The sequence below is a fragment of the Pelodiscus sinensis genome, chromosome 13, assembly GCF_049634645.1.
Source record: "Pelodiscus sinensis isolate JC-2024 chromosome 13, ASM4963464v1, whole genome shotgun sequence".
NCBI lineage: Eukaryota > Metazoa > Chordata > Testudines > Trionychidae > Pelodiscus > Pelodiscus sinensis.
In genome coordinates this window covers 19,460,658-19,485,801 of record NC_134723.1, presented here as the reverse complement: position 1 = coordinate 19,485,801, position 25,144 = coordinate 19,460,658, and positions in this window count along the sequence as shown.

The window sequence follows — 25,144 nt, the reverse complement described above, 5'->3', positions numbered from 1 at the left end:
AGTTAAAAGGAAGATGGCCCTCAGCTAAGGCTATAGAGCACACTCATTCTTCCTCTCTATAAGTGGTCTAAGTGCCACAACATGAGACTGTTCATCACATCAAGTAGGTATATGGGTTACACGTATACAGGAGAGTAGGTGGCTTTGATCCAGATCTCACCCTCAGAAGCCTTCTCCTGACTGGGTTAGAGATGCTAATGGCCTCAGTTTGATGCCCCCAAAGAAGGAATTGAGTGGACAATGCAGCTTTGTCTGAAGCCAAGTAAGGGAGGTATGTGGACTTCACCAGGAGAGGTTAATATGACAAGTAAGGAGGGAAGGCTCTACTAGATGACCAGGGCAGTTTTAGTTATAATGCCAGGAACACAGGAGGATTTGACTCTTTGTCCACAGCCAGGGTAGCAGAAATGGTCTTTTCCTTTTGGGTATGTCTACACTACAGAGTTATTTCAAAATATCTAATTTTGAAATAGTTAATTCGAAATAAGATATTTCAAAATAACATGTCTACACACAAAATGCATTCCGAAATAGCGTTTTGCTATTTTGAAATAGCGTGTCCACACTGAGTGGATGCTGAATCGCATTTAAGACCAGCCGGAACCAGGTCCGGCAGGGCATCAGGTCAGGAGATACTTTGTGTGGCTGCTGCCTGAGGCTATCTGAGGCCTGTGCTTAAAGGGACCCTCCCAGACAGTCGGTTCTCAGGTTTCCCTGCTTGCTTACCTACCTTGCTGAGGGACAGCAAAGCATTTTGTCTCTGTGTGCTCTGGTTGCCCTCACTCGGGACACCACAGCACTCTGCAACATGGAGCCAAAGCTGCCCCTGGGCACTCTAATGCTTCTCGTAGACTTGTTGCTGTGAGCCTGGCTGCACTTTCTGCAGGCTGCCATCCGGGAGTCCATCAGGAGGCTGTCAGTATCCAGGAGGCCTTGAGGGAGAGCTTCCACCCTGAGGAGCACTAAGAGTCTCCAAGGTATGCCCCACTGGGGGCTTGTGCCTCATTCCTCCCTCACGTCCTTCCACTTACCCCCACCCCAGCCCCCTTCCTGATGTAAAATAAAATAAACATATTTTCATGAACACAAACTCTCTTTATTTAACAAAACTGGGTGGGGGGGATGAAACTCTGGTGAGATTGGGGAAAGGAGAAGGGAGGAGAGAGAGTGGGAGAAACCTGGGAGGAGGGAGTTGGAAGGGGGAAGCAAGGGGAAGAAGGGGGAGGGGAAGCTCAGGGTTCAGGGTTGGGGGGTCTCACCGGACCAACTGTCTCCCAGCACCACGGGTGCAGGGGCCTCAATGTCCCCAGGGTAGGTGGGGAGGGTGTGGAAGGTGTGGAGGGAGAAGCAGGAGGGAGGGGGAGAAGGAGTGGGAGGAGGAGCAGTAGCTGGGGAGGCAGCAGGCACTGGAGCGGCAGGAGGCAGCACACTCTGCACCAGGGTCTGCAGGTGCTGGCAGATGGCACGGCTCTGGGCAAGCTGCTCCCGCTGGAGCTGCAGGTCTTCTTGCACCCAGTGCTGGAGGGTGTGGTGCAGTGCTCTCAGTGCCCCCAAGTGCTTCTGTTGGTACTCCTCCACTGCACAGGTGGTCCTGCAGAGCCCTTGGATGCGGGAAGATGTCCCGGGCAGGATGGTGCACACTGCACACACAGCTGTTGTGGCTGTGGAGAAACAAGAGAAGTGGTCAGTTATCCCTGGGACACAGTGGGTGAAGCCCAGCCCCCCTCTGGAAGGTGAGGATGATCATTCCCTGCACCATCAGAGCTGATGTGCTTGCACAGAGGCCATGTTCAGAATGTCCTGCTATCCCTGAGAGTGGGAGATACCTCGAGATCACACCCATGCCCTTGTGCTGTATATAGTGTGGGTGAGGTGGGGGAGATGTCCCCTGCCTCTGTGTAGAATGGCCTTGTGGAGAGAGGTCCTTCTGGGTCCCACTCCGGAATCAAGAGACTGTCATGCCTCTTCATACATACACACGTGTGGCTAATAGGTTAAAGCCCCTATGTGGCAGCCATCTGGGGGCACATACCCAGGGGTGGCACGATACATGCTCGCACATGCACAGGTTGCTGCATGATCTGTGGACAGCAAGACCCACACGCACAGTCCCTGGTTTCCATCATCTCCTCCACCCCCACATAAGGGGACAGTGACGGCAGTCACATGTTGTTGCCTCCCCGGCCTCGGACAACACCAGTGACTGGTTCGCTGGGACAGCTCAGGGATCCTGGGTGCACGGCACGGTCCCTCTGCTCTCCTGCGGCTCCTGGCTTTCCTCCTCCTCCTCCTCAATGCCCTTGTCAGGGCCCTCTGCTCCAGGGTTGATGACCACCTGGGGGGCACGGACTGTTCCACCCCCCAGGATGTGGTCCAGGGAGTCAAAATAGGGGCATACACCTGCCACAGCTCCTTGCTTTTCATGAGAACCTGCTCCTGGGTTCGCATGTGGCCTTTAGTGGCCAGGTTGGCAGCTATCCCGCCATAGACGGCTGCGTTCCTCCACCTAGTGCAGAGATCAAGGACTTTGGGGGCATACCCCCAAACCTGAATAAGGTCCATGATCTCCGATCTGGACCAGGAAGACGCCCACCTTCTCCTGGCCCTGGCAGGCTCCTGGGATCTGGCAGACTTGTTCTGGGGAACAGGTGGAGGGCTGGTTGCCAGTGGTTTGCTGGCTCCTGTTTTGGGGCCACTGGGTCGGGGCAGTGAGTGCTGGCTCTGGGCAGGCAGGCTTGGATCTGGCACTGTGGGCAGAGCCTAGCCCTTTAAGGGCTCCGGGGAGGAGAGGTGGGAGAGGAGTGTTCTTGGTTGAGGCCAGAGTGGCCACCAGGGCACCCTAGGAAGGGCTGGAGGCCCCCTATTTTGAAGTAAGTGTCTACACAGCACTTATTTCAAAATAGCAATTTTGAAATTGGCGTTATTCCTCATGGAATGAGGTTTACCAATTTTGAAATAAACCCTCCACTATTTCGATTTAATTTCAAAATAGCAGTTGGCTTGTGTAGACGCTAGGAAAGTTATTTCGAAATAACAGCTGTTATTTTGAAAAAACTTTGATGTGTAGACATACCCTTCCAGATTTACCTAATAGTCCAAAAGGGAATCTAGCACCTGCCTTCCACATTTGAACAGCAGTGCTCTTGTTTAATTTGGGCTGCTATTACAACATTTCTCCAAAAACTAATAATGATCCACTGTAATTTGTTGTAGAAAAAGTAGGATACAATTGAGCAACAAATGTTGGAATCTTCCCAGTGCTAACTGAGACTGAAGTTGCTAATTTCAACTGGCAGTTTTGTTTTTTCGATATTTTAGTTTTAAAAGGAAGACCATAATTTTGCATTGGTGATTTCCCCACAGAAATAAAGAGTGGAACAAAAAAAAGCACCTCCATTTTTCTTCATTATGTGGGATAGACTGACACTAAGGATCCACATATCCTCCAGTCACACAAACTGAAATTTGTTCCACTTTACTGGGTGCTTGGGTACGGATTTGTCAGACCTGATCAGGTAACTGCTGCTGAGGAACTTTATTGAGTTGAGACTAGGACCACAGACCGTGACTGCTGAAATAGGGTGATCATGGAGACATGGCTATAGAATGTCTGGGTAAGGGATGAGGTAAATTTTAGAGGAGTTTCCCCTGATCAGTCTGGGTACATCTAGACTGCAAGCTTCTTTCCAAAGAAGCTTTTTTGAAAGAGTTCTTTCGAAAAAGCTTCTTTTGAAAGAGAGCATCCGTACCTCAAACTGGATCGAAAAAGCGATTTGCTTTTTCAGAAGAGAGCATCCAGACTGCATGGACGCTCTCTCGAAAAAAAGCCCGGATTGCTATTCACAGAATAGCCACCTGTGCTTTTTACAATTGCCTCTTCTTTCAAAAAATGTCCCTGTTCTGCATTCACACATGCCTTTTTTCAAAAGTGCTCTTTCGAAAAAGGCGTTCTTCCTCATAATTTGAGGTTTACCAGTGTCGGAAAAAACCCTGAGTTCTTTCAATTTAATTTTGAAAGAACGTGATTGCAGTGTGGACGCAGGTGAAGGTTTTGTTTTGTTTTGTTTTGTTTTGTTTCCGAAAAAAGGGCAGTTTTTTTGAAAAAACAATGTAGTCTAGACATACCCTAGGAAAATTTCTGCTCATTGTGGACAATAATAAACCCACATGGGTGTACAGCTCAATGAGAAAAACAGGACTGAGGAAACTGTGTAGAGCAGTGCATACAATTTTGGAGAGGTGTGTGATCAAAATGAAAAATGCCTGTAAGGCTACGTCTACACTGCATGGCTATTTCGAAATAAGCTATTCCGAAATAGTTATTCCAAAATAGCTTATTTCAAAATAGGACATGTACATTGCAGGAAAGCCTCAAAATTAGTCCAAGGCAGGCTTCCCTAATGTAGATGTGCTATCTCGATTTAGAGCCCCAGGAAGCACTGGAGAGGAATAACTTAGAATGGTCCTGGTGTGGGGCTATTTCGAAATAGCAGTAGTGGAGCGTCTACACATGACTTATTTTGAAATAGCTATTTCGGAATTGGCATTATGCCTCGTAGAATTAGGTTTACAGATTTCGGAATAAGCCATCCGTTATTTAGAAATTATTTCAAAATAATGGAATGGCTGTGTAGATGCTCACATTGTTATCTCGAAATAACGGTGCAATGTAGATGCACCCGAAGACTCAGTATTGGGTATACTGTAGCACTGCCACACTAGGCCCACAGTCAGAAGGGGCAGATAACAACTACATTGGGGCACACAAATATGTTTGGCATTGGGCCCACAAACTATTAGTCCAGCTCTGCTCCTATGGCCTAAACTTGACCTGGGTAGCACTGCCTCAGACTCTCTTATCTGGCAAGTAACACCTACTCACTATTCTGCTATACACTTTCAACTCTCCATCCCTTTCCATCACACATTCAGTCCTTAAACCAATATCACTGTTCTGCTCTGCAGCATCACCATAAACTTGCAGTATTTTAGGGTTACCACAGATTCCTTGCCAACTGCTGTTTCTTCCCACATGCACACACACACACACACACACACACACACACGCATACACACGTACGCATATATACACATATTTTCCTTCCCTGGGTGCCAAGCACATTTGCGTAATCAAGATTGGCATTCTCTTAAATAAGGCAGGCACCTGATTTTTATCTCTAAATAGTCTGCCGCAAGGACCTTTCTGCTGTGTGGAAGATTGCACACACGCACACACACACACAAAATCATTTGGAAGAAGCCAGTATGTGTAAAATATATCTCTCCAGGCACATCTTCATGGTGGGAGGGGCCAAGGATACATTAGGGATTTTTGAGGTATTCCATCTCTCAGGGAAAGTGCTTTTGATTAGTCCTTGCTGAAATGACTCAAGATCAAGAGGATCCAGGAAGCTTGAGGCTGGAATAATTCTTATTGGAAGTTACTAGCTTTGCAGCAGACAGGGTCCAAAGGTTATTAGAACATAAGAACATAAGAATGGCCATGCTGGGTCAGACCAAAGTCCATCTAGCCCAGTATCCTGTCTGCCAACAGTGGCCAATACCAGTTGCCCCAGCGGGAGGGATCACAACAGGTAATCCCCATATGATCCTCTCCTATCACCCTCTTCTAGAGAAACAGAGGCTAGGGAACACCATTCCTACCCATCCTGGCTAATAGCCATTGATGGACCTAACCTCCATGAATTTATCTAGCTCTTTTTTGAACCCTGCATCCGTTCTAGTCTTCACTGCATCCTCTGTTAGATCTGCCTATAGACTGAAATACTAAGCAATGCAGTGAAATCCCTTCAACTAAAGACCTGATGGTAGAACCCTGACCAAAAGACATGCAGAGATGTTCTCAAAGTTCAGACTAAGCCATTTAACTCTGGAGCTCAGTCACACAAAAACAGTTTCAGTCCCAGGTCCAGCTTCAACACGATTTGTTTTGCTTTCTCTGAAAGTTTGTATTAATTGCCTAGATGTTATTCTCCATGTTCCCTACTTTACTCAAGCCAATAGAAAAAAGAGCAATATTGCAGTCTTCTCTCCACCCTGTGAGGCAGACCTGGATCCAGATCGTCCTTCCTGTTTACCTTGTAATAAATATGACTCATTTCCCCAGTTGTTTATAACAAGGTCCCTGACAATTTGCTTTTGCTGCTGGTATAATGGGAAAAGTGAAACCCAACTGGTCTGCCTGCTATAGACTGAGGCCCACAAATCAAAGCAACTGCAAGGAAGAGGCTACATTTTTGAAGTGGCCCTGGGCTACCCCAGAAGAGGTGGGGCCTCAGACAGAAGGGGCAGGGCCAGGACCTTTCCATGCTTTGCCACCCACAGAACCTGATTGGTCTTTGCCTCCACTCCCCCCAGAGAACCACCAGTTGTTCTGAACAGTTGGCAGTTACCTCTAGGCACCCGGGCCCCAGATGGTGGAAGGAGACTTCGCACACTCCCCCCACCACAGGTCCTGATTGACCTGGGGCAGGGGGACCACGAGAAGTCTCTCGCTCTCTGCTCTCTGGGCACGTGGCACTAAGAGTCACCCGCCTGACTGGCCTAGGGGTGGGGGAACATCAGGGCCTCTACAGGCCAGATCAACCCATTTGGTAGGCCATATCCAGCCCGTGGAGGCCCTTTTGCTCACCTCTGGGCTAAAGCCACATAGGGAACTCAGGTGGAATAACCGATGAAGCTCTTTGCTTCTGGAGGGTTAGTGGTCCCAGGCCTTTATTTCTGAGTTTTAGACCTTGGGTATGTCTACACTACCACCCTAGTTCAAACTAGGGTGGTAATGTAGGCAACCAGAGTTGCAAATGAAGCCCGGGATTTGAATTTCCCGGGCTTCATTTGCATAAAGTCGGGCGCCGCCATTTTTAAATGTCCCCTAGTGCTTCATTTGCAACTTCGGTTGCCTACATTACCACCCTAGTTCGAACTAGGGTGGTAGTGTAGACATACCCCTTGAGGGTTGTGGCACTACACAGCTCCTCTTGCCAAATGAAACTGCTGCTTCAAAACCTGCAGGAGGAGGGGAGCCGACTACAAATAGAAGACAAGGGGAAGGACCAAGGTCCTCCAGTGCTGCCATGAGAGGAAGCTGATCTTGTCAGATAAATCCACCAAATCCAGTGATAATACTTGCTAAATGCCATGGCAGAAAAAGAATCATCCAAGGTCATTGCTAAGGGCAGTAGCAATAATTATATAGCTCCCCTGTGTAAATCTCAACTTTCCACACAGCCCTGTTCTGTTTGTTGGTGCCTTGGAGACAATAGTTGTAAATGACTCAAAGTCTCAAATTAAAAATGAAAACAAATGGAGGTGCTCTTCCTACCTCATGAGGGAAAGGAGTCAGTGAGTGTTGCCCGTGATGCTAATACTGGAAAAGGAAACAGTGCAATGATGAGGTAAGGAAAGTCTCTCAGGGAGGGTCTGTTCTTCTAAGGTCAGTTAATCATATTTTGATTGACGTTTGTGTTTTTGGTTTATATAATGACCCTGGAGAACCTGATCATCACAAAGGAAAAATCTTAATCTACTATATGTTTGAAGAGCATGTGTATGTGTGTTTATCTGTCTCTGTACATCCGTCTATGTATCCATTTGTTCAAGAACTCCTTCTAAATGGTAAGAGGTAGGACCATCACCTTTGGTGTGCTGCTTCCTGTTATCATAACTTAAAACAAAGTCGGGGTTTGATTGTGCCAGTAAAATGGGATGTGCCTGGCATTCAATTGTTTCTCATCAAACGGAAAGGGAGGGCTGTAACAGCAAGAACAATTATACTCATGAATGATCACAGGGACGCAACAAGCACGGAGGACAATTATACCCAGGGGTGACCACAGGGAGTAGCAAGCGCCCCAGCCCCATGAGCAGCCGCTGGCCAGCAGCATTGTCCCCATCACCCAGGCCTATCCCAGGGAGCAGCTGCTAGTTGGGCCGTGCAGCCCCTGTTGCCCTGGGCCAGCCCTGGGAGAAGATGCTGTCTGCCCCTGCTCCCACCCCCTCCTCTGAGCCCCCCACCCCACCTCTCTACCCCTGCCTTGACTCTTGCACCCCCCCACCCCCTGCCCTGAGCCCCTCCTCACCCCCTAACCCCGACTTCTTCCCTCCCACATCCCCAATCTCCTGCCCTGAGCCCTTCCAATCCTGCACCCCCAACATCCCCAGCTCCCTGCTCTGAAGGACCCAAGCAGCACTGGGTAAATCTTCCAGTTAGTTAATAAACTAGGCAGGATGAAATAAGTAGTTTCACCCAGTCTGACTAGAACCTAATTTGCATGGCCTTTCATACAGTTTTTTAGTAAAGGAAACCTGATAGGACTTGGCACCGAGGGTTGGGAATTACACTGGGATTAGGTTCACAGATTCTATTTTGATGAGGGCTGGATAGATCCTGGCAGTAGTACAGAGTCGAGATGTAGCCATCTCTTCTTTCCAGCCCACAGCAAGGTAATAATTTGTAAATGAAAACATTGTGTTTTGAATTTATAAGTTTGGTTTGCAATCTGTTGTAGGGCTTGAGAGTCTCTTTTCAAATATATAAATCTGTTTATGGGTTTCAGACACCCCTAATTCTTTAACTAAATCAGATGTTTGGGAGAGGAAAGAACATTTCACCTTACACGTGGCTCACATTTCCTGGCATGTTTTATGGATCAGATGTGATTCCAAGTAGACTAAGGTTATAACTCTTTCTTGGAAATCCCCATTCCCACAGGGTACGTCTACACAGTAGCACGCACCTCAAAATTAGCTATACAATTTGAGCTACACAATTTGAGCTTATTTCAAAATTTGGTGCTGTCTGCACAGCACTTATTTCAAAATAAATTGCTATTCCAGCATCTTCCTTATTCCTCATCCAATGAGGTTTCCAGGAAGCTGGGATAAGCTGCCCATTATTTCAAATGTATTTTGAAATACCAGGCGTGCTTTTAAGATGTGCACAATGCTATTTCGGGATAATGGATGATATCCCAAAATAGTGCTACTGTGTAGACGTATCCACAGAGTAACTGTTTTTAAAGAGTGGCCTAGTTTGTTATCCCAAAGGCCAGTCCCATCAAAGATCACCCAAGCAAGATGATTCCCAAAGAGAAAGCTCAACCATGAACTTCTCAAAAGCAAGCGTGAGCTTCTCTGCTACTGTTTATATAGTAAAATCACTTTTAGCCCAATAGTTTAAAAGGAAAATATACACCAAGCCCCTACCTTAATCAGTACCTTTCTGGAAGGGAAACATTGAAACACAAATGATCTCACTCCATTCATCTTCTCTTCCATGGGAATTTGCATATCCTCTTCCGATCTCACTTTTGAAAGTGGAGCTTTTGAAAGTGCAAGTAGTCAGGATGCGGCTTTTTCAGCAACCCCCCTTTTTCGAAAAGCTGCTTTTCCTCAAAAAATGAAATTCCTACGGAATTTGCATATCCTCTTTCGAATCTTCTGCATAGTCTAGACACAGCCTTATAGACATATATTAGTACTTAATCATAAATGAGAACAATTTTTAACAATCCAGTGTTTCTAGTTGTCATATTCAGACAGAAATAATGAGGAGGCCTACGGCACTTTAGAAACTAGCAGATTTATTAGGGCATAAATTCTCGTGGGTAAAATCCACTTCATCAGATGAGTTGGAGTGGAAATTGCAGAATGAGGGGTATATATAACAGCAAAAGAAGTTCCTATCAATTGTAGAACCAGTGTTAATTAAGCTAATTAAGTCAGGGTGGATGTGTCTCATTCACAGCATTTGATGTTCAGGTGCAAATATTGAAAGCAAAGAAATTACCTTTGTAGTGTGTGAACCAGTTAAAAACTGTATTCAAACTTAAGTGGATAGTATTGAACTTATAAATGAACTGCAATGGAGCTATCTTCTCTCTATTAATTGGGTGATGAAATTCCTTTGCAGAAGAATAGCTTCTTTTAAATCTATTATTGAATGTTCAGGGAGGTTAAAATGTTCCCCTACTGATTTATGTGTGTTACCATCCCTGATGTTTTATTTGTGTCCATTTAGCCTTACAGCCTGTAGGGAAACTTTTTAACCTCCCTGGACATTCAGTACTGGATTTGAAAGTAGCCATCCTCCTACACTAAAGTTTTAAAAATTGCAAATTCAATACTATCAATTTAGGCTTAAATGAGGTCCTTAATTGGATAATGCATTACAAAGACAGTTTTCCCCCTCTAAATATTCACATCCCCAGACCAAATGCTATGAGTAGTATAAAGGCCCTAACATCAATCAAATACTAGCCACACCCCGATCCCATTAGCCATCCTCTAACCTCAGAGGCCCTGCCCACTCACCAGAGGAAGACCCACCCTGAGTTAGTACTTCCAGGGTCAAAATGGACATATGACCAGAAGTAAAGGGTGTCATGTAACCCCTCTAAGAACTCCTCCCACCATCCTCTACTGATAGGGATTGGTTTGGGCAGATTTAACCAAACAGGGGGAGTTCTGGGCAGGGATGTAATAGTATAGTCGATTAACCGATAAGCAAATGCTATAGACTACACGCATTCCACCACCACCACCCCCTCCACTTGCCAGTAATTTTTTTTAGCAAGCTGGTCAGCAGTCCATCTCAGTCCTGGCATGAAACTGTATCTGTGACCTACCCCTGCTGCAGCTCTGCATTTAAAGTGTATTAGGAGTTAGGCAGGCAGGCTCAATTCTGGCTCGCACCAGGTCCGGGAGCTCAGACCCACCCTAAACAGAGGCTGCTGCCATCCCCTCCTGCTGGGTTTTTATCAGAGGCAGCAGCACAGGGTGACAGGCAACCGGTCCACAAGAGGAGCTGTTTTTCAAACTGGCTCCCCTGGTGGACCAGCTCCTGCCTGATACAGAGGTAGAAGTCCAGAGCGCACTGGCTGCTAGCCCTGCCTCCAGGGACTATAGAATAGTCGACTAACCGATAAGAATTCTTGAAGTTACTCAACTATTCAATTAACCGCTATTTAACATCCCTAGTTCTGGGGTGGGGTGATCAGTCTGGAAATAGGTCATGTGTCCCCTCTAAGAACTCTTTCTACCACCCTCTAACATTTGGGATAGGTTTGGGCCCCATAGGACAGCCCTGAGAGCATATTTGACCAATCAGGGGGTAGTTCTGGGACAGTATGATCAGTTTAGAAGTAGGCTGTGTGACCCCTCTAAGAACTTCTCCCATCACCCTCTACCAATCAGGAGAGTTTGGTGCCACAGAGGACCATCCCCAAAGGTGGATTTAACCAATCAGGGAGAATGGTTGGGCTGGGTGATCGGTCCAGAAGTGGGTCATGTACTAAGATCTTCCCCCAGCACCTTCTACCAATCAGGGTAGTGAGTCCAGGGTTGTGAGTTCAATCCTTGAGGAGGCCATTTAGGGATTTGGGGCAAAAATTTGTCAGGTATGGTACTTGGTCCTGCTGTGAAGGCAGGGGACTGGACTTGATGACCCTTGAGGTCCCTTCCAATTCTAGGAGATAAGCAATCTCCATTAATTCAAGTAAATAGATAGGTGTGGGTGAGAAAAATGGTAAAGTTAAGTTTTGTAAAATCTTGGGGGGAGGGGTCCACCTCATTAGGCAATGGACAATGCTATAATTAGTGCTATAGGGACACCATCGGAATCTCCAAAGAGCCATGAATCTGCTCTGAGACCAATAACAACAATGGCAATACAAAACAACACAAGAGCACAGATGAAGCATTAGGGCAGACCAAAGCTCATATATGTCAAACCCAGGGATAAAACAAAAGACTCTGGTAAAAAGCAACCGCATAAACACAACTCCGGTTCTTCAGTGGTCAACACCACGCGAAGCCTTGAGAAAACTGTGAGCAAAAATGCACACATTCACAAACCCAGAGCACGCATTCTATGGGTTGTGAATAAAAAGCCAAGGACTAATATCGCCTGCCATGCAAGGGTTGCGCCTTATAAAGTATCTGATATTTATAATGAACTGTTCTCCCACCTCCATATATTTAACACAGCTCTTCATTATTCTAAAAAGATTTGGGGAAAATATAACACTTTATTCAGAAAGCTGATGGGTGCTGTATCGTCAGGGAGCTCTAAAAGAAAGGAGAGCTGGAAACCACATCAAAAATGCAACAACTCTTGTGAGTAGCTTTGAAAAATACTTTAGTTTTCCAGAGGTTGGCTCTGAGCAAGCATGACTAGCGGTGGAAAGGGCCTGGGTAAAAGGGGTATCCTCAAGGGTCACATCAGCTAAAGTGTAAACAAAAGGAGGGAAGGATTTGGTGGATAAACAGATGTCTGCCAAAAAGTTCCAGGCCTGGGTCATAAAAAACAAAAAAACAAAAAGAGACGCCCCCTACTAGAGGCTCTCAAAATAGTTTGTCTGAAAATGAAGAGGCAGAATCTGACCTGCAGGGTGATGGTGAATCTCAGACAGAGGCTGATTTTAGAAGGCTCTGTAGATGGGTTCCCATCTGCTCCTGATGGCCCACGCAGAGGTCCCTCAGAACCTGACTCTCAAATAGCATCTGAGATAGAAGATGCAATTGATGGTCCCACAGAGGAACCCCCAACTAACTCTGAAAATGCCCCAGATGTGTATACGCAGAGAGTGAGAAGATGGCAGCGGGAATTACCTCGGTTTGGGGGTTTGGTGTATTGTGAGGAATTGTCTGTGAATCTAGAGCAAATAAATCCAGTTTAGCAGGTCACTGAAGCCATACATAGGGGGATACAGCTAGTTCTCTATGGGTGTGTCTAGACTACATGCCTCCGTCGACGGAGGCATGTAGATTAGCCAGATCGGCAGAGGGAAATGAAGCCACGATTAAAATAATCGCGGCTTCATTTAAATTTAAATGGCTGCCCCGCTCTGCCGATCAGCTGTTTGTCGGCAGATCGGGGCAGTCTGGACGCGACGCGCCGACAAAGAAGCCTTTCTTGATCAGCACAGGTATGCCTCGTGAAACCAGGTTTACCTGTGCCGATCAAGAAAGGCTTCTTTGTCGGCGCGTCGCGTCCAGACTGCCCCGATCTGCCGACAAACAGCTGATCGGCAGAGTGGGGCAGCCATTTAAATTTAAATGAAGCCGCGATTATTTTAATCGCGGCTTCATTTCCCTCTGCCGATTTGGCTAATCTACATGCCTCCGTCGACGGAGGCATGTAGTTTAGACGTACCCGATGATACTAATGGTAGGTATCAGAGGGATAGCCGTGGTAGTCTGAATCTGCATAAATTCTGTTAGTCTATAAGGTGCCACAGGACTTCTCATTATTACTGATAGGGTAGCCCCTGATGATTACAAATTCAGTTACATTTGAGAGCCATAATTTAACTAACTCTTTATTTTCAGTAAGAACTAAGGATGAGCTGTCTGCTGAGGATTTCTTAAATCAGACCTCAAAGCTATTACAGAATAATAGAGAGTTGCATGTCAATGGGATGTTACACCTCATTGTGATGATCGTAGAAAACATGAGCTGGGTGGTCATAGAGTTTTAAATTCTATTCTTAGTAGTCAAATCATTCATAAAAAGAGACAGGCTGAGTCTAGACTGGCATGATTTTGTGCAAATACTTTTAACAGAAAAGTTTTTCCGTTAAAAGTATTTGCGCAAGAGAGCATCTATACTGGCACGTGCCTTTGCGCAAAAGCATCTATGCCAGTGTAGACACTCTCTTGCGCAAGAAAACTCCGATGGCCATTTTAGCTATCAGGCTTTCTTGTGTAAGAAATTAACTTGGCTGTCTACACTGGCCCTCTTGTGCAAGAATACTTGTGGAAGAGGGCTTATCCCTGGGCGGGAACATTGGAGTATTTGCGCAAGAACCGCTGATTTTGTACAGTACAAAGTCAGTGTTCTTGAGCAAATACTCGTGGCCAGTGTAGATAGGCAGCAAGATTTTGCGCAAAAGCAGCCACTTTTGTGCAAAATCTTGCCAGTCTAGACGCACCCACAGTGTTCAATGGACCTGACTTGTACCTGTACCAATCTTTATTTTGCAGGTGGGCTCTTGGTCGTCATGTCCAACCGCAAACCTAGAGGTGTGGCATTGTTAGAAGGGGCGAGAAAGCTGCACAAGAAACTGGGGTGGTCACATCAAAAAAAGATTATGCTCAGCGACATAACACTGTTTGGGTATGTCTACACTAGCCCCCTAGTTCGAACTAGAGAGGCTAATGTAGGCATTTGAAGTTTCAAATGAAGCCCAGGATTTAAATATCCCGGGCTTTATTTGCATGTTCTTGTCCAGTCACCATTTTTAAATTCCACTAGTCTGAAGTAACTGACCGCGGCTACACGCAGCAGTGAAACAGCAATTCGAACTAAGTCCTTAGTTTGAATTAACTGTTACTCCTCATGGAATGAGGTGTAACAGTTAATTCGAACTAAGGACTTAGTTCGAATTACCATTTCACTGCCGCGTGGAGCTGCGGTCAGTTACTTCGGACTAGTGGAATTTAAAAATTGCGACCGGATGGGAAGATGCAAATAAAGCCCAGAATATTTAAATCCCGGGCTTCATTTGCAACTTCAAATGCCTACATTAGCCTCCCTAGTTCGAACTAGGGGGCCAGTGTAGACATACCCTTTGAGTAGCATTTAGGAGTCAACATACATGTAGTGCTTTACTCAACAAAAGTTAAGTAGGGCTTATTTAAAACACGGGGCCCAGTGTACCCCAACTTGTTTTTCAACCTGTTGCATGATGAGCATTACTATGGCGTTCTAGATGTGAGAACATTGTTTGCTGCAAAAAATGATTGTGACTTTTGCCACATGGTGTATAATCATAACCACTCTTCATATCATTGTCACCTCTGCTTGAGAGTGACATGTTCAGAGAGCGTGGGCATGCAGCTGAGGTATCCTAGCGGTAGACTGTATTGTTGGTCCAAAAGCTGCATAGACAGACATGTAGACTGTGTATTGAGAAACAAGTCGAATGCCTGTGTAAGACTTAATGTGGTAAGTGTCCGTCTTACATGGACAAGGGGCACAGGTGTAGGGGAGGCACTGTAAGCAGTGTCAGTGCTTGATCTCTTGTGATGTAAACAGCCACCTGTGTTTTATGGATGGCCTGAACCATCAGAAAAGTATATTTTTATGATTTTGAATGCACTCAGAAGACTGAATTACATGTAGCCAATTACATTGTTGCCATGTTCCTAAATCCAGAAAAATCCTGGGAATTTAAGGGCAGTGTGTGTCTTTCTACCTTTGTTAACACCTTTATTGGCAAAAAGTTCTGGGACTACACATTCATAGTGCCTAATTCCAAAGGTCATGATGTGTACTTTATTGTGAGACAGTTACTGAAGGAAAAGATGTGCATAGAACTGATCACTGAGGGTAGCAAACTGATATGTGTGAAAGTTAAGGCCCTAGAGTCTAGACATATGTTTTATTCACTCCTTAAACTTCTTGCCCATGGAACTCATGCAGGTGATGGCATTTGAAGGTTACAAAGTGTATTTCCTACATTGGGGTAAAAAGCATGATGCCCAGGGAGAATGCAGAATTTCTTGACTGGCACCAGGACCACAGATTTGAAACGTTTGACCAGGAGCATCCTGGCAATCAAAATAGGCCCAGGAAATGGGCTGACAACGGCCCTCCCCATGACGTCACCCCTGCGTGCCCCTCATGCCCCGCCCCCTGAGTCATGTCCGGCATGTGGCGCAGGTGGCAGGTCGGGCTCTGCGTGCCGCATACAGTGCGGACATGGAGCTGCTCGGAGTGAGGGGCAACAGCGTGCGGACACAACGACCCACCGGACAACGGCCCACCAGGAAATTCCCGGTATCCCTCTGGGCTAGTCTGCCCCTGCGTTTGACTTACAGAAAGAGCTTGTGTATTACTGTCAGCAGGATGTCAAAATTTTGAGATGGGCCTGTATGGTGTACAGAGAAGAGATCATAAGAATGACTGAGATGGGTGATATAGTAGAGCAGGGGTCTCCAACCTTTTTGAGCACGAGATCACTTTTTGAATTTAAGTTCAATCCAAGATCTACCTCAAATATAAATACCTTTGCCCTGCCTCCTTCCCACCCCTTCTCCAAAGCCCCGCCCATCCTCATTCAATCCTCCCTGTCTTGCCCATCCTCACTCACTTTCATCAGGCTGGGGCAGTGGGTTGGGGTGCAGGCTCTGGTTTTGGATTAAGGGATCTGGAGTGTGAAAGGGGCTCTGAGCTGAGCTTGGGGCAGGCAGTTGGGGTACCAGAGGGGGTTCTAGGTGCAGGATCTGGAAGGGTGTTTGGATGCAGAGGTGCTCAGGGCTAGAGCAGGGGCTTGGAGTACAGGAGGGGGTTCATGACTGGGGTAGGTGTTTGGGATGTGGGCTCCAGCTGGGCACTGCTGTTGGCTCCTAGGTAGTGGTGCAGTGGGGCTAAGGCAGGCTTATCCCTGCCCTGGCCCTGGACCACTCCCAAAAGCAGCTAACAACCTTCATCCCAAATCCTGTTGTGCCCACTGCCCTGCTCTATGGAGAAAGGATAGAGAGTAGAAGGGGGCACCTTGACATCAGTGCCCCTCTGCTCCCTCGTCTGCCCTGTGCAGAAAGCAGGAGGCTCCTTGAGGAAGGAGCAGCTCCAAGGCAAAGGGCAGGAGGTGCACAGCAGTGAGGGGAGGGGGCAGTTGAAGTGCTGGTACTTGATAGCCTCATGGCCAAACCAGTCAGGATCACCAGTCAGAGGCTCCAAGATCTACCAGTAGATCCCTATCCACTGCTTGGTGACCACTTAGTAGAGAGAGGCCCCGGTATATTCATAGAGGTAAATTTCTGTATAGACCAGTACATAACAGTGGCATCTGTCTGCATGGCTATATACAGATTTATGTTTCTGCAGCCTAACATGGTAACTCTTTCCCTCCCAGACACCTATCACAGGCAGAAAGAGAGATATTCAACTCCATCTACTCAGTGGCTGTTGTATACCCCTCATAGAGGAAAAAATACAGATGTAGCATGCTTTATGAGGTGGGGAATTACAGGTAGGCCCCTATTTTCTAGGCAGTTACATCGTCATTGACAGAGTATGCACAGTCTTTTAATTTAACGGGTGTTTTTTCCACAGCTGTATCACATGTTATTGTAAAAAAACACACAACCCTATGATGGAGACAACGTTGGGGTTTCTTTATTACAAGATGCCATTCAAGACTGACATACTCAGTCATCTGAAGAAGTGGATTGCACCCACGAAAGCTCATGATACCATCTACATGTGATATTAGTCTTTAAAGTGCTGCTAGACTATTCATTGTTTTTTTAAGTTTTTCTAGTTACAAATTAACTTGACTACCCTTCTGAAGCTATCTGAAAAGACTTGGTTTTGTAGTAAGTACCCTCTGGGAGCATGAATGGGAAGCAATGCTAAAAACAGGTTTTTCTTAAAGCAAGATTTCTTAAAGCAAGCCCAGCTTCTTCAGCCTCTCATGCCTAGGGAAGCTCTTTCTGGGAGAAGGACTAATGCTATCTGCCTATATTACAGACCTAATCCTGGTGAAGAAATGCACTATTATGATTTTACCAACCTGTACCCTTTCATGAACAAAACCAAAAATTTGGACACTGAGATTTAGTTCATGACAAATTTGGAACTCTCGCAAACTATTTTGGAATTGGAAAAGTAAAAGTGTTTCCTCCGCAAGGCCTCTTTTTCCCGTTGCTACCTGTCAAAGTGAATGCCGACTTATGTTCCAGCTGTGCCGAACTTGTGCAGAAACTCAGCAGCAGAAGACATGAGCCCATATTAACTAGGAGAGGGCCATCATGGGAACTTGGTGCAAAATGGAATTGAACTCAGCCTCAGCGAAGGGGTATGTGGTGGCTAAAATCTATGAAATCTGGCATTGTAAAGAAAAATCTGACAAACTCTTTTCATAGTACATAAAATTACACCTTTGTCAGAAACAAGAGGCTTCAGGGTATCCCAGCTGATGTACAAACAAAGAAAAATAAAACAAATACATTAACAATTTCAATAGGAAAGAGGGCGTGTGTGTTTATGCCGACACGAGATCAGGTTGAACCCCGATAAGCATCAAATCACTAAACTGTTTTAAAATTCTCTGTGGGATAAATTCAGCCAAAGAACCAAACTACCCAATACCAGCATCGTGACAGACCCTGACAAATTCTTTCTGTACCTGTTCTCCCCCAACTACAAGGTTTCATCCTGTGAGTTTCTTGATGATGAAGCAGCGTGCATGTTTTGGAAGCATGCAAAAGACTGCTATTCAGTCTCTGGCAACACTAACATCTTCATAGCCTGTTTCTACACAACTTACGCCCACTTAGAACTATATAACCTCCAAGACAGGCTGCAAGAGAGGTGTCTGTACCATGACATCAACTCAGCAATATTTGTGAAAGGGGAGGGTGACTGGCATCCCCCGCTGGGGGATTATTTAGGGGACCTCGCCAGATCAACACACCACTGAGTTTGTGTCAGCAGGCCCGAAAACATACAGGTACAAGCTGTCGGGAGGAAAGGCGTGTATGAAAGTCAAAGTGATTGCCTTGAATGTAGCAAACTGTGAAAAGATCAATTTTGACAGTTTGAAAGAGCTAGTTGTGAAGCATAGTGCAGACCTAGGGGAGAATACCCCCCAAAAGATAGAGGTACAGACCTCTATCATAAGGAACAAAAATCAGTGGCAAATAGAGACAAAGACACTTAAGAAAATGCAAAAAGTTGTTTACAAAAGGGTCCTAGAAGAATGGTTTAAAACACTTCCCTATGGCTTTTGAAAATGGATCCAAAGTGGAAACACCCCTTCTCTGTAATTCTCTCGGGACCTAGCAACTGTGGGAAAACTTACTTTATAAAAAATGTATTGGATAATGCTGAATGAATGTTGTTTGTGCCAGATAATATTAGCTGTGAGATGTTACAGTTGCTAGCAACCTCTATATAAAGGACTGCTCTGTAAACATCCCTTTATCAATTTTGTGGAAGGGCTGACTGATGCCTTTGACAATGACTGTTTGTTTCCTACCAATAAAGTGAATATGATGATATAGATGATCTGATGAACTCTGCTTGTTAAAGTGCTGAAATTGAGAAAGCCTTTACCAAGGACGTGCATCACAAGAACCTGAGCATTATGTATATAGTTTAGAACTTATTTTGAATGGGTACGTCTAAACTACATGCCTCTGTCGGCAAAGGCATGTAGATTTGTTTTTTTGGCAAAGGCAAATGAAGCTGTGATTTAAATGATCGTGGCTTCATTTACATTTACATGGCTGCCACGCTGAGCCGACAAACAGCTAATTAGCTGTTTGTCGGCTTGCGCGCTAGTCTGGACGTTCCCCCTGTCGACATCAAAGCCCTTTGTCGGCAGCCCTGGTAAACCTCATCCCACGAGGAATAACGGGGCTGCCGACAAAGGGCTTTGATGTCAGCAGGGGAGCGTCCAGACTAGCGCGCGAGCCGACAAACAGCTGATCAGCTGTTTGTCGGCTCAGCGCAGCAGCCATGTAAATGTAAATGAAGCCGCGATCATTTAAATCGCGGCTTCATTTGCCTTTGCCTATGTGTCTAATCTACCTATGTGTCTAATCTCTGCCGACAGAGACATGTAGTCTAGACACAACCTTAGGGAAAAAAGAATTGCACGATTCACCTAAGCATTAAGTACATGGTTCTGTTAAAAAAAAAACACAGTGATAAATTACAAATCGCTATGCTCACTCAGCAAATGTACCCTGGCAAGGCTCAATTCTTTCTAGAAGCTTTTGAGGATGCTCCCAAAAGACCTTATGGCTACCCAGAGTGGAGAGGCGGGAGGGATTTAAATGCCTCCATACCAGAAGCTTATAAACTAAGAACCAGTCTTTCTCCTCCAGACTGGCTGGCCGTTTACACAAAAGAATACCACCTGGGCATAAAAAGAGATGATTCATCGGCTGACCCTTTTTAACAATCAGGGTTGCCAACCGAAAACATGTCTAGCTGTGTGAAGAGAAATCTGGCCCTTTTAAAATTACTTAGCAAATCATCCCAGCAGCAGAGGAAGGCTATGCTATGTTTGGCCTCTGACAATTTAGTAGCGGCTATCTCAGAAATAGCACTCAATACCTTAAAAGGAAACATGGCTTTGACACAGAATCAAGTGCACATGCTGAAAAAGAAACGCATGCTTATAAAAAACTCTGTTTAATAAAAGGGAATCACTTAAAAGAAAGAAGCATCTAGTGAAGGAGTTTGGTGGCTTATCAGCGCTCTGTTAAGTTTTGCTATCCCTCTGATAATGGGGCTTTTGACTAATCGATAATGGAATTTGCAGAAAAAATGTATCTGGTACCCAGCCTCCAGCTGGAGTGATTAGAGGCTCCCCCTCCAGAGGAAGAAAATATTAGAACAACCGCAATTCCCTTAATGGATGATGAAATGAAGTCTGTTCTTCGAAGACTGACTTAGCCACATATGAAAAGGCTAATCTTTACAGCATCATGCTGCAAAGGTACCTCATGTATACGAAGCAGAGTGATGCAGATAAAGGCAAAATAAGTCTGTTCCTACCGGAGAAGGGACAGAGTGTGACTGGCAAACTCCCAGAAACACCAAAAACCTCAGACTCTATTGCTTAGGAGGTATTGGATAACATAAATTAGCATTATAACAAAAATGCTTTAGTATTGCCAAATAAGCTGGGCCAGGATAAAACTCTCTCTTCCCAGAATAAAGGCAGATAAAGGGGCTTTTGTGTACAAAGGCTTGGTGGTTAACGGTTCTAACATGCTTGACTTTCAGGGTTGCCACCCAGATGCATTGTGTTTTTTGCAAACATGTACTTAAAGAATGGGATGTGTTTATGAATGCAATGGCAGAACTAATAGTACCATCTTCTGTCATGGGCAACACAGCCAACAGAGATCTTTTGGAACACCTGAAGGCCTCAACTGCTAACACTGAGGTAGATCAAGAAACACCAACCACTTTTTTGTCTTTTAAAAAACAAAAATTGGCTAAACTTTCCAAATGGCTGAGTGTGTGAAGTTTTCCATGTTCTGAAAATATTTTTTTAAACTGATCATGTTTTGCTTTAAATAAAACACTTTTATACTTTAAAATAAATAACACCTGTGTATTTTTCTCTGAATTGGTCATTGTTTTTAATAACAAAAATGAAAATAAACATCAATTGTTTATAAACCCCTCATTGAGGGGTGCTTTATTGAGCAACATGGCCATGAAAGTCATTCCAAGATACACGTTTTAAGCAAGGCTAGGCATGCCCAAGAATTTAATTTTTACAAATTTCATCACCATTCAGCCATTTTGCATTAAGTCATTAGAATATAATTTTAAAATCTGGTAAAAGATAAACCTTTGCCATGGCGATGCAAGAAAAACATGCAATGATAGCCACAGACTACAAGGTGGGCATCTTGCAATTGTCTAGTATGAAACATGATGTCATTGGCATTTTTGTTTAAAAATTTCATAATTATTTTAGGAAACAAAACACTGTTGTTACCTGTATGAATCAAAAAACTCTCCACGGTTACACTCTACCAGATACAAGGTGAACAAGTGTTCACCTGGTTGATTGTGCAGATGTGTGTTGACCACCAAACCTCTGAGACAACTTGCCTCCAGGGAGCCAATCGCAAGGGAACACATCTAAGAAATTCTCTTTTGTGTAAGGGTTCACTGACAACACACAGGAGAGCTGCACAGTGTCCACAGTCACATGTAATCAAACAGAACATTTCTCTTCTGGTTTATTTCTATGATGTTGTCAGAAAACCCCATACACAATCATATTGACAGTGACCCTCAAAGCCTTCCTAAAACGTATTTCTGCTCTCAGGTTCCTGGTTTTAATCAGGAAATAGTGATCGGCACATTCCTGGTCCAGAGACAAGGTAAAGGGAAACAAGGTGTACCTCTGTGCAAACTCCTCATGGCTGATTAACAGAGAAAAATTTTTCAAGCGTTTGCCAGCCGTCTGCACTAGATTCACATACTCTCTCACACAGCATCCGGTCTCAAAGTCTGGTTTCAGAAATTTGGCTGGTATCTGTTCACCATCCACATAAAAGGCCACAAAATTAATATCATAATGTTTAAAATTAAAGGAGTTTTTGGCATAACTTCGGCTAAAGGCGTTATTATTCACAAACCCTAGGACAAGTATTTTGGGTAATTGTCCCCAAAACAGGTTGTCCTGGTTGCTGAATCTGCTGCCCATGGGGATACTAAACACTTTCATTCCCATCCAGTCCACGGGGTATTTAGCTTTACCAGTAAGCAGGGTCTTGGTGTGCCCCAGACAGACACCTGGAACCACCCGTACTTTCTTCATAAAGAGGGACACTGATACAATGTGCAGTTTAAAGCCCTTGTCTGCAATGCCTATTAAGCAGAAGTCATCTTTATTCCATGACAGTTTAATTTTCATATTCACCCCATTCAGCAAAAGCTTTCCTTGAAAACACAGGTTGCTATGTAGATGACCCAGTAGCTCCAACTCCTGCTCAGGACCATCATCTCAGCACGCCTCACAACCCCTAGATTTGCACCATTCAGCTCTGTTTTTTCATCTTGTCTGGTGACATGTAAAACAGGCCAGTGGAAAATTGTGTGGTAGGGTGTCATCACTATAATTGAGCACAGATTCGATAAGGCCTTGTAGGGGAAGCAGCTGTTGCTTTGGCTTACCAGACGGTCTCCCAGCATGACTTGTAATTGACTGAAAATATACGCCACTGGGGAATTCACCAGGCCTACCTCTGCATCTCTGGTGAGTTCAGTTCTGTCTCCTTTTACAATCTTGCAACAAAGGTATAGCAGTGTGTTGTTTAAATCCATATAATCTATGCCATTCTCTGCTATAAAAAAGTCAATGGGGACAGCCCTAGTATCAGCTGACTGAGGTGGAATCTCTATGAAGATGTTTTTCTTTATGCTGGTATGCATAGGGGTTATTTGGAACAAGTCTAGCTTGGATTTGGTGCACTCTTCAGACCCTCAGTGAATGAAAGCCATGTTGATTAAAATATCTCTCTTTTAACAGGTATAATGCGTCGTCACCTCTTTTGTCCCGGCTTCCTCCTTGACTTTTGCTTATGGCTGGCCCAATGAGTCAAGTCCTTCTTTTAAAGGGTTTTGGGGGACCCATGCATTGCAGATATGATTCATTTCTCCTTCTCTTCCTCCTTTTAACATACATCAGCCCCAATCCCTCCTATGCAGCTGGATTCCCAACCTTCTCCAGAACAGTGTGGGAAACATGGCCTACCATGACTCTAGCTATGTTTTGAGTGGTTGTTTTATGGGGGGTTTAATAATCTCTTGCCCCCTCCTCAAAAACGGTACAGCTTTTTGAAAGAGACTATGGAATATTCCACCCATGCCAGTTCCGTACATCTCTAGAGCCCCATGATATCCAAGAAGGACATATCGAGCCTGGGCTTTGTAATAGTTGCTATAGACAGTGGGGTCACCATAATTTTCTGAAATCACCATAACAGCATTTTGCTTTTTAGAAATCTTGCTCTCTCTGGGAGCTCAGGTGCAGCTTGATGATCACTTTGCTGAAGTGAAATGAGACGTGTCTGTTTTGATCTGTCTTTATTTCAGCGGGGATGGTGTCGATGTGATATTTACTGACAGGGATGTAATGAGGTTTATCATAGGTGATGGTGACAAACTCATTGTTCCTCCCTCAAGACAGTGATACTGCGTAGCAGGGTAATGGAAAAGTCCCACGCTTTTAGAATGTGTTCTACAACATTTGTTTATAGATACAAGGAGTTGAAAGCACCTGTGATGTCTGCCGAGAAGGGGACTTTTGGACACTGCACTTGGGGCCCACACCCAAAATATTAGCTAGCTCCCTGGTCAGCAGAAAACATAAGTAAAATTGGGAGATTTAAGTCTAACTTTTCTAGCCACAGCGTTGTAGTTCATGGCAACTTCAGGCAGATCAGGATGACAAGTAATGACACTGTTCATGTGATCCAATAATTCAGGTATGGACTAGTAATACCCTCATCACAGGATGAAACTCCATGTCATATCACCAAAGGCGATTTTGAAAGGGGTGCCTTCATTGACAGTGTTCCAGCTGTATGGTATTGTATTTCCACTAATCCCACCTCCCAGGCACCTAGGAGACCCAGTTTGAGCTGGTGTTTTGAGGAAAAGCCCCAGACCTGGCATTGCTGGGCAAAGAGATGTAAAACCCACCATTGCTCATTTCTCTCACTCTTTCTCTTTGCAAAAAAAAAAAAAAAAATCATTTTAATTCACCTCTAAACATCACAGAGCTGAGAAGCTTTCACCCAGCTGTTAAACTTATTGGGCCACCCAAACCATTTCACCAGTAGTAGCTACTTTTTTCTCCCTTTTCCTTTCTCAGTCCTGTAAATCCTGTCTCATTTGGGGTTTACACTTTGTAATTCTTCAGGGTAAAAAGATCCTGTCATTGTCTCACCTTTATAATCTTTTAATTGGTATAGAGGTCTCTGGCCGCTGGTTAAAACTTTATCCACTATAAATAGGTCATTGGTAAAAGTCCGTTCATAACACATTTCAAAAGGTCCTTTGGTTTTAGAGAGTCTCAGGTGGTGACCTTTTCTAAAAGGGGCAACAACCAGTTTTATTTTAAACTGTCTTCATAAACAGTTGTCCTTACCTTCAGAGAATTCAAGAGGTTAACATCAGCAGGTCTGGTACATATAGTTCTGTGAAAGCTCAGGTTGTAACTCTTTATAAACTCAGATAACATGTCGATGTAGCAAAAGGTATTATGAGCTGTAAAATATCTCCACATCCTAGATTTTAAAGTTTTGTTAAATCACTCCACAACCCCTGCTTTGACTTTATTAGTAGTAACAAAATTGTGAATGCTATGCTGCTTTAACAATCCACTGAAAGGTTTGTTTAAACATTATTTTCCCTGATCAATTTGTAATTTTTGAGGCATGCAACCAATGTAGAAAATAGCTTTAAAGGCCTTGGCCACCTCACTGCACATCTTGTCTTTTAGGCCTAAGGCCCAAGCATATTTGGATAGAATGTCTATCACTGTTAAGATGTACTTAAAACTGCTGTTGTGTTGGGAGAACTGGTGCATATTCACCAAATCTGCCTGCCATTACACATTCACATCTGAAACAG